Source organism: Oryzias latipes, assembly GCF_053564925.1.
Source record: "Oryzias latipes strain Hd-rR chromosome 1 unlocalized genomic scaffold, Olatipes_Hd-rR_3.1 chr1_Y".
Classification (NCBI taxonomy): domain Eukaryota; kingdom Metazoa; phylum Chordata; class Actinopteri; order Beloniformes; family Adrianichthyidae; genus Oryzias; species Oryzias latipes.
In genome coordinates this window covers 6,201,858-6,210,591 of record NW_027616335.1, presented here as the reverse complement: position 1 = coordinate 6,210,591, position 8,734 = coordinate 6,201,858, and the positions used below count along the sequence as shown (strand labels likewise).

The 8,734-nt window shown below is 38.0% G+C and overlaps 1 long non-coding RNA gene across 1 annotated transcript; it reads right to left on the bottom strand.

Annotated features, from left to right (window-relative positions):
- Positions 1-318: 318 nt before the first annotated feature.
- LOC144990304 (uncharacterized) lies at positions 319-3,297 on the bottom strand. Its single transcript, XR_013654310.1, has 5 exons — positions 2,920-3,297; positions 2,683-2,800; positions 1,396-1,463; positions 820-1,317; positions 319-692 (listed from the first exon to the last, which is right to left on the bottom strand). It is a non-coding gene; the product is annotated as an uncharacterized LOC144990304 (long non-coding RNA).
- Between the last annotated feature and the right edge of the window lie 5,437 nt (positions 3,298-8,734).

The following is an 8,734-nucleotide window of genomic DNA, read 5'->3' as shown; positions in this document are numbered from 1 at the left end:
ATCCATGTCAAATCTGTTGATATCTGATGTCCGTATACCAGTCATATCTGAAGTTAAGATTTGGAACATATGGCCATCAGGCATATATGAAGAACCAACACCATTGATATCCGAGGTCAGGATATTTCCAGATTCTATCCATGTCAAATCTGTTGATATCTGATGTCCGTATACTAGTCATATCTGAAGTTAGGATTTGGAACATATGGCCAGCAGGCAAATCTGAAGAACAAACACTAGTGATATCCGAGTTCAGGGTATTTCAAGATACCAGTCATCTCCAAAATATATAAGAAATAAAAGGTAACAGAAAACCGGTATTACTCAAAAATATTTTATTACAAAATAAATAAATAAGTCAAAAACCACAAACAAACATGCATCCTTTTTTTCTCTTCTGCCAGATAGCAGCTCTTGACTGGTGGTGGGTTTCCTTCAGTAAAGTCAGCTGAGTGTCTCGTGCGTAATTTTGGCTCAATTCCACTACTCCACTTTTCATCCCAGGCTTTATGGCATTTCAGCATCACCATGGTTAGCCTAGTGGAGCGCCACTTTGGCGAGGCTTGATAATAAGATGGTTTGTCCTCGTCACTTTCCTCGTCGCTGACATAGTTTGCATTGGCTCTTTTTATTTATGACAGATCCTCTTGATTGAGAATCTTCTCAGCAATTTTGACCCTCTTTTTGAAGAGCTGTGGACCAACAGGAAAGGAAAATATTATTTTAATTAGAGGAAACAACATACACACACATACACAGTTCAACTGGACCATGCACGACCTGAGTAAATGAAACAAGGTCACAAATAGGACAACTCACCTGATCATGCTGACTGGTCCTCCTTTTGACCTCCTCCTTGCTTCTATCTCCATTCTCTCTTTGCACTTGAGACTGTCAATAGCTCGACTGCAAGCTCTTAGTCGATGGAAATATGAAATGTACAGAAGATGAGGTCAACATATTGCAAACTTGTTTCCAAAGTGGAATATTCAAAATGTGCCATGCAGACTGTCACAGAGGCTTATCTTAATTATCCATTGTCAATGCTATATCGTTATTGTAACTTAGTATTTGGTCTTAAGACATGGAAACACTAAATGAGCTGTCTATCACACTAATACAATTGCAATCCTATTCAAAAAATCTCTGAAAAGAAAGTAACACTGATTATTGACATTGAGTCTCTCACATTATCTCTAACTTATGGCGAGTTGTGTAAATCCAACTTCATGTGCTTACTTCTAACTTGGTGGAAACTCCAATTTGGTTCCACATCTTTCACTGCTGCCGTCATCTCCTCATTGTGGTGTTCTGAAGCTAAAAAAAAGACAATATTTTATAACTGACTGGAGTTCTTGTCAAGTTTCCTAAAATGATAGTGAGAAAGAAACATACTTGTCATCTGCCCGGACCTTCCACTGGAGCTGCTCTCCGAGGTTCTTGTGTTTGTGATGGACAAGAATCTGAAAGAAAGAAGAAGTCTGTTAGGTTACAGTAACATTGCTGTTCTGGCCAATGTTCTAGAATACAGGCACCTGCCCAACACAAAACCCCCCAGCGGCCGAGTGGCAAACTCAAGAACGCATGTAGCTTATAACCCCAAAGGAAGATCGGCCGACGTTTTCCGACCACGGTCAGAAAGAGAAAAGTCCTCGCAGGAAAGGTTCAACATAGGCTAAACATGAACAACCTTTTTTAAAGTGCAAAAAAAAAAGTGAACACGTGTTTGTCTGTTTGGCTGCTTTAGTGAATCGTGCTGCTGCTTTTATTCGTCCGTCTTCATCATGTTACGTGACCGGAACACCAACATGATAACCGTGTCAGCTATCAGTGAGGATCTTAACGGGGTGACGATGTTTCCTGTCGCGCTGAATTCACGCTCCCATGAGGAGCTCGTAGCGCATTTAGACGTGTATTTTCCTGCCACTTTTGACAGAAGTGCAGAGACATCGGGGCGCCTGCGCTCCACCCTCGCCCCGCAGGCTCCTCGCCTCTCCTTTCCCTCCTCCGGCGCCCTTAGCGAGAGGGGAGCCGACGTTCGGACCCTGTGCAGCCGGTTCGGGCGCAGCTGCCGGTGGACCCCCGGCGTGTCTCCGTGCTGCCCGCGCTACACAGGCCCCACGGCAGTGGGGGGCGACGTCTGCCGCTCCAGCGGGGGAATCGGGAGGAGTGACGCCGCGGCCGCCCAACACGTAGAACCTATGAAACCTAATTGACATAGTGCCCTGGGTCTCCAACATGTGTCCATAACTGCACGAGAATAAACAATAATTAGCAAAGGTGAATATGTTTAGTTCAAATCACACATCATATGAGTCCTCTGTGTCTTCAAATAAATAAAGTGTGGGTCCGCGGTGATGACGTCCCGCGGGTGATGAGGTTTTACGGTCTGACACCGAATCCCAGGAGAAGCTACTAGGCTGCGCGGATGATCCATGATCCATACGGATCACAGGCCCCGGTTCTGCACAGACGTGTGCCGCGGATTCCACCCCCCAATCCCCCATCCCCTCCACGCACTTCATTTAATCTGTACGGTCACGTCCTGCTGTTTACCGCGTTAAAGTTGCTGCTCGACGTTTGTCCGTTAGGTGATGACATGATGTTTCTGGGTTACTTGAAGTTTTATACAAAAGCGAAGTTTTTCAGCACAAAATATTTTTACACACGGAAGATACATACGGAAACTTCGATGGGGGGGGGGGTCGTATCCGGTGTTCTTGTAGCTTCTTCTTGGTTTTTTCCACGTCGTCCAGCCTCTGTGATTCTGTTTCAATCGCTTCAGATGAAGACTATTTTCCTGAAAAAAGGGAAGGATGTGGTTTTATTTTTGCTATTTAAAATAGCCCCGGAATTGGTTAAATATAACCCCGTAGCCTCCAAGCCCCGAATAACATGTCCATAGATCAAAAGTTTTACCTGAACTTATCGGCTCGGCCGGGTCACTGCCGCCAACTCCCGGATCCTCTGAGGTCTTTTCGCTGTGAGGACGCGGCCGGCCTCGCTTACTAGAGGGTGTCCATGTCTCCTACGGTCAACTTTTATTCTTTTTGTCCGTCTTCATCTTCGGACCTAACGCTCCGTGCCGCCATTGTTTTCAAACAGACTGCGTCATGGCGGCGCGGAGCGCTGTAACTCGACAGCTGATTGGTCGCTTTGCAGAACGTGACCAATCAAATTTCACTTTACTGGAGCTCGGGTAAGACGTCACGGTTGTTCGTTCTCCTCGTGTTATTTTGCGGCTTCGAAACTACTGAAGACGTTTTGTTCCCGGCAGCATTTGGAGATAGGGGGGGGTGTTACCAAGATGGCGGAATAAGCGGTTACTTTTTTCGGGGCTCCGACGCTTTACCTGAAATAATAACTCTTTCTATATGACAAGTTCAACCAAAGCTAAAGAAAATACCAGCAAAGAACTCTCAAACCGATTCAGCTTGAAAGAGGTTTGTTTACCACTGTTTTCGTTATATTTTTCAAACTTCGACGTGAAGAAATGGCTAACACTAGCAAAGACCATGAGTACCATCTAGTGGCTTCAGGACAGACATGCAGCGAGGGAGAAGTTGAATGGATGGAGGAACAAGAAGACATCTCACAAGATCAGACGAGAGTCAACAGACACCACACACCGGTAAAAAGCCCAAACCCTAAAAAGATTAAAAAGAATGCTCCACAAGAACGCAAGGAGGAAATATCCAACAGTGTCCTCTTTAACGCGATTCAAACCCTGACAACCAAGTTTGACACTCAAAGCGAATATCTGAAAGGATATGAGTTTCAACTGCAAGAGATCACAGATGCAGTTAAACAAGTTAAAGAATCTGTTGATGCAAATACAGCTGCTGTTAAAAGTGTTGTGGAAGATGTGAACCGCCTCAAACTGCAGATGGTGTCTATGCAAAAAGAAAATGCTTCTCTCCGTGAAATGTGTCTGGAACATGCAAGATATAAAAGAAGATGGTCTTTGCGACTTATTGGCCTTCCTGAGAAAGAAGGGGAAATCACACGAGATGAAACCCTCAAGATCCTTTCCAAAGTGATGTCGGTCAACGTTGAGGAACTACAACACTCAGTGGACACAGTGCATCGGCTGGGACAGAAAGGAAAAAATAACCAACCAAGACAAATTATCATCCAGTTTGGAATGAGAGTGGTTCGAGACCAAGTCTGGAGAATGTCAAAAAATGCAAAAATCTGCAAAGATCTAAATGTTCGCTTCAAAGAAGACTTTTGCAAAGAAGACAGGGAGACTCGTCAGCGTCTTTGGCCGAGAGTGGAGGAGGCGAGGAAGAGAGGACTCAAGGCCTTTTTAAAGGACGGATACGCGGTCATTGATGGTCATCAGGTCACTGCTTGAAACCAACACTCCTTCATCTAGACTGAATGGACAAAGACATCTTCCTGAAGAAGAAGAGAGAAAATAAATCCAAAGCTGGTATGTTATTGTGTTGAATGTTATTACAGCTTTGAGAAAACCGATTAGAAAAATGTGAAATTGCATTATAGCCCTTTATGGAGTTAATTGCTTTCCAGCTATTCTTTATGGTTCTTTCTTTGTTATCTTTAAATGTTCGTGGTTTTAAGAATGTAACAAAGCGCAAGGCAATTTTTCTTTACTGTAAGGCACAAGTTAACGTGAACTGTTTTTTCTTTCAAGAGACACACAGTAGTGAAGAAGATTTTGATTTTTGGAAATCTCAGTGGGGCAGTGGAAACATTTATTTATCTCATGGAAGTCCTCGTTCAGCAGGAGTGGCAATTTTCTTACATAATTTTGATGGTAAAATTGTTGATCATAAAAGTGACACAGAAGGTCATTGGCTAATGGTTAACATTGAGGTGGACGACACTAAATATATTCTTGTTAACATTTATGGTTTCAATAATAGGACAAAAAATCAGAAATTCCTCACAAACATAAATCACAAGATAATCAACTGGAAACAGATGTATGCAACTGACAAGATTATTGTTGCAGGTGATTTTAACGTAGTACCAGATGAAAACCAAGACAGATATCCAACTCAACACAACTCTCCTCATTTCAATAAAATTATTTCTGAATTTTCTAACTCTCTCGACCTTAACGACATTTGGCGTAGACAAAATCCAAATAAGCTTCAATACACCTGGAATAACTCTCAACACTCTCAACGCTCAAGGATAGATTACTGGTTAGTAACTAGTAATCTAACATCTTCAACCTTGAATTGTAATATCTCCCACTCTCCTCTCACTGACCACTGTGCTATCACTTTGGCTCTTTCCCCTGAAAAAAATCAACCAAAAAATGGAACATCCCACTGGAAATTCAATAATAGCCTTTTAAATAACAAAAACTTTTGTAAAAAAATCAAATCACTTATTCCTGAAATAAAAGAAATACAATACCTGTCTCCTATTAATAGATGGGAGTGGTTGAAATTTAATATTAGAAAAATTGCGATTGTAGAAGGAAAAATTTTGGCTAGAAAAAAAAGACAAGAACAGACTGAAATAATTTCAAAATTAAACACTTTGTGTAATTTAACTCAACTGAGTGAGGAAAATGTCATGGAAATTAACAAATTGCAATCTAAATTAGATGAACTCTATACCGAAAAAGCCAAAGGAGCATTTATTCGTTCAAAGGCAAAGTGGATGGAAGATGGAGAAAAAAATTCAACTTACTTTTTTAACTTGGAAAAAAGTAGACAAAGGAAAAAAACAATCACTAAGTTACAGATAGAAAACTCTCTAGTAGACGATCAAAACAATATTAAGGACTATATCACCAACTTCTATAAAAATCTTTACACTACTCAATATTCAAATCAAAACACACTTTTATTTGAAAGGTTAATCTATGATAAAGTACCTAAAATAGACGAGACATTCAGAGATCTCATGGAATCTGAACTTACTATAGATGAGCTTGATAAAGCTGTTTCCCAGATGGCCAGTGGTAAATCACCTGGACCTGATGGAATTACAGCTGAGTTCTACAAACACTTTTGGACTGACATCAGAGAAATGTTGTTTGAGGCATTCAATGAATGCATCGACGAACAGATGTTGTCACCTACAATGAAAAGAGGCATTATTTCCCTGTTACCCAAACCAGGCAAAGATGTGTTATTAATTGATAACTGGAGACCAATCACACTTCTTTGTTGTGACTATAAAATACTAGCACATATCTATGCTAACAGACTGAAATCAGGAATATCTCAGATCATAGACGAATCACAATCAGCATTTATTAAGGGGAGACATATTCACCACCACACTCGCTTAATCTTAGATTTATTAGATTATAATCAAATTATTCCTCAGGAAAGTCTTATCCTTTTTTTGGATTTTTTTAAGGCCTTCGACTCATTAGAACACGCCTTTTTGTTTAATGCCTTGAAAACCTTTGGCTTTGAATCAAAATTTTGTAACATAATTAAAATGTTCTACAAAGACATAAGTAGCAACATTGCACTCAACCGAGGTTTCTCAAACAGTTTTCCTGTTAATAGAGGTGTTCGCCAAGGATGTCCAATTAGCCCGCTGTTGTTCATAATTTCAGCGGAATTACTAGCCATCTTTCTTAAATATTCTCCAGATTTTGAGGGTATTAACATTTTCGACAGGGAATTTAAAATTAGTCAATTTGCTGATGACACAGCTTTATTTTTAAAGAATAAAAATATGGTACCTGTTGTTATCAATAAAATACTTTTGTTTTCAAGAGCATCTGGCCTTACCCTAAATCTCAAAAAATGTGAAATCTTACCTATACATACCTGCAATCAAAGTATTATTGAAAACATACCTGTAAAAAGTGAAGTGAAATATCTTGGTCTAATAATAACAAAAAATAGTAATGATAGAGAAAGTGTAAATATCACTCCCAGACTAAAAACAATACAGAAAACTTTAAATCAATGGTTGGGACGTGGCCTATCAATATTTGGCCGCATTTTATTATCCAAAGCGGAAGGTTTTTCAAGACTTGTGTATCCCTGTAAATCATTATATACATCCCCAAAGAACATCAAGTTGTCTAATTCTATTCTCTTTAAATTTATTTGGAAAAATAAGACTCACTATATACGAAAATCACAATTGGTCAGAGATTATAAAAATGGCGGTTTAAAAGCTTTAGATGTTGAATCACAGATTGTAGCTTTTAGAATGAAATGGTTAAAAGGCTGTATTTCCCAGCCTCATTCTATGTGGTATCATATCCCAAACAAACTCTTCGGTAAGGTCGGGGGACTGGAGTTTTTGCTGAAGTGTGATTATAATATTTCAAAAGTACCAATAAAACTATCAAACTTTTACAAACAAGCCTTAGAATTTGGGAAGATGCTTTTCAACCATAACTTCTCCCCTCACAACACTGTTTTATGGAACAACAGATTTATAACTGTAAACAAGAAATCCTTGTTTATGTCTGAATGGTATGGTAATGGTGTGTATTTTGTCCATGACTTGATGCATACTGATGGAAGGCTGTTATCATACTATGAGTTTGTAACCAAATACAAGATTAAGGATTCTAGTAACTGTTATAACAAAGTCTGTAAAGCAATTCCCATACCTCTACTTAATCTCATTCAAAACATACTACAATACAATGAAATCAAACCACAACTTTCGTAGCTGAAAATTAATAATATTCCCCTAAAAGATAAAAAATGCAACAATAAATTAATAACTCTAACCTTTAAACAATTAATTTTCTGCAACTTTAGTATAAACAATAGATGCGATTTAGAAACCACCCAAATGAACAAATCTTTTTCTTTATACACAAAGTACCCACTTCCTCCTAAAATGAAAGAAACGCATTTTAAAATAATATCTAAAATTTACCTTGTTGGAGATTTTTTACATAAAAGATTCAAATTTGAATCGGAACTATGCATATTCTGTTCATCTAAAACTGAAACATTAGAACATCTGTTTTACATTTGCAACCAGGTTAAAATATTTTGGTCTGATATACACAATTGGTTGTCACTCAAAATTTTAAATATTCCCTTTTTTTCCTTATATGATGTTCTTTTCTATATGGAAAATCTGGACCCGGGAATTTCTGATGTCATTAATGTTGTTATTATTTTATGCAAACATTTCATTCATTTGTGTAAATGGAAAAATACATGCCCTTTATTTAGTATTTTTTTGAATTATTTTTCTGATTATTATAAGTGTCTTAAATGCATTCCTAACAAAAACAAGAAAACTACAGTCATTTATCAAAATATATCAAAAGTATTATTATTTTGAATTGTTTTGGCCTTGCCTTTGCCTATTATTTCATTTTTGTTTCTTTTTCTTTCTATATGTGCATTTATAACGTTTGTTCACCCTATTTTGGTTTGTATATGAGCATCTATAAAAAAAAAAAAAAAAAAAGGCACACACATTGTTAAAAATATTACTATTTTTCGTTTTTTCAGTCTTATATGTGTGTTTGATATTAACAATTGTTTATTGAGCAAGTAAGTGACTGTGAATGTCTGTAAATTGAAAAATGTACAATAAAGTTTGTTAAAAAAAAAATAAAAAAATTTGGAGATAGGGCTGGAGTGTGACCCAAAAATCTATGATAAATAAAATAAAAAATGAAAGAAGTTTCTTTTAAAATCATTCACAAAATTTACCCCACTAATCAATTCATGCTAAGATACATTAAAAAATTGATCCTAACTGTCCCTTTTGCAAAGAACATCCAAAAGCAATTAACCATCTTTTTTGG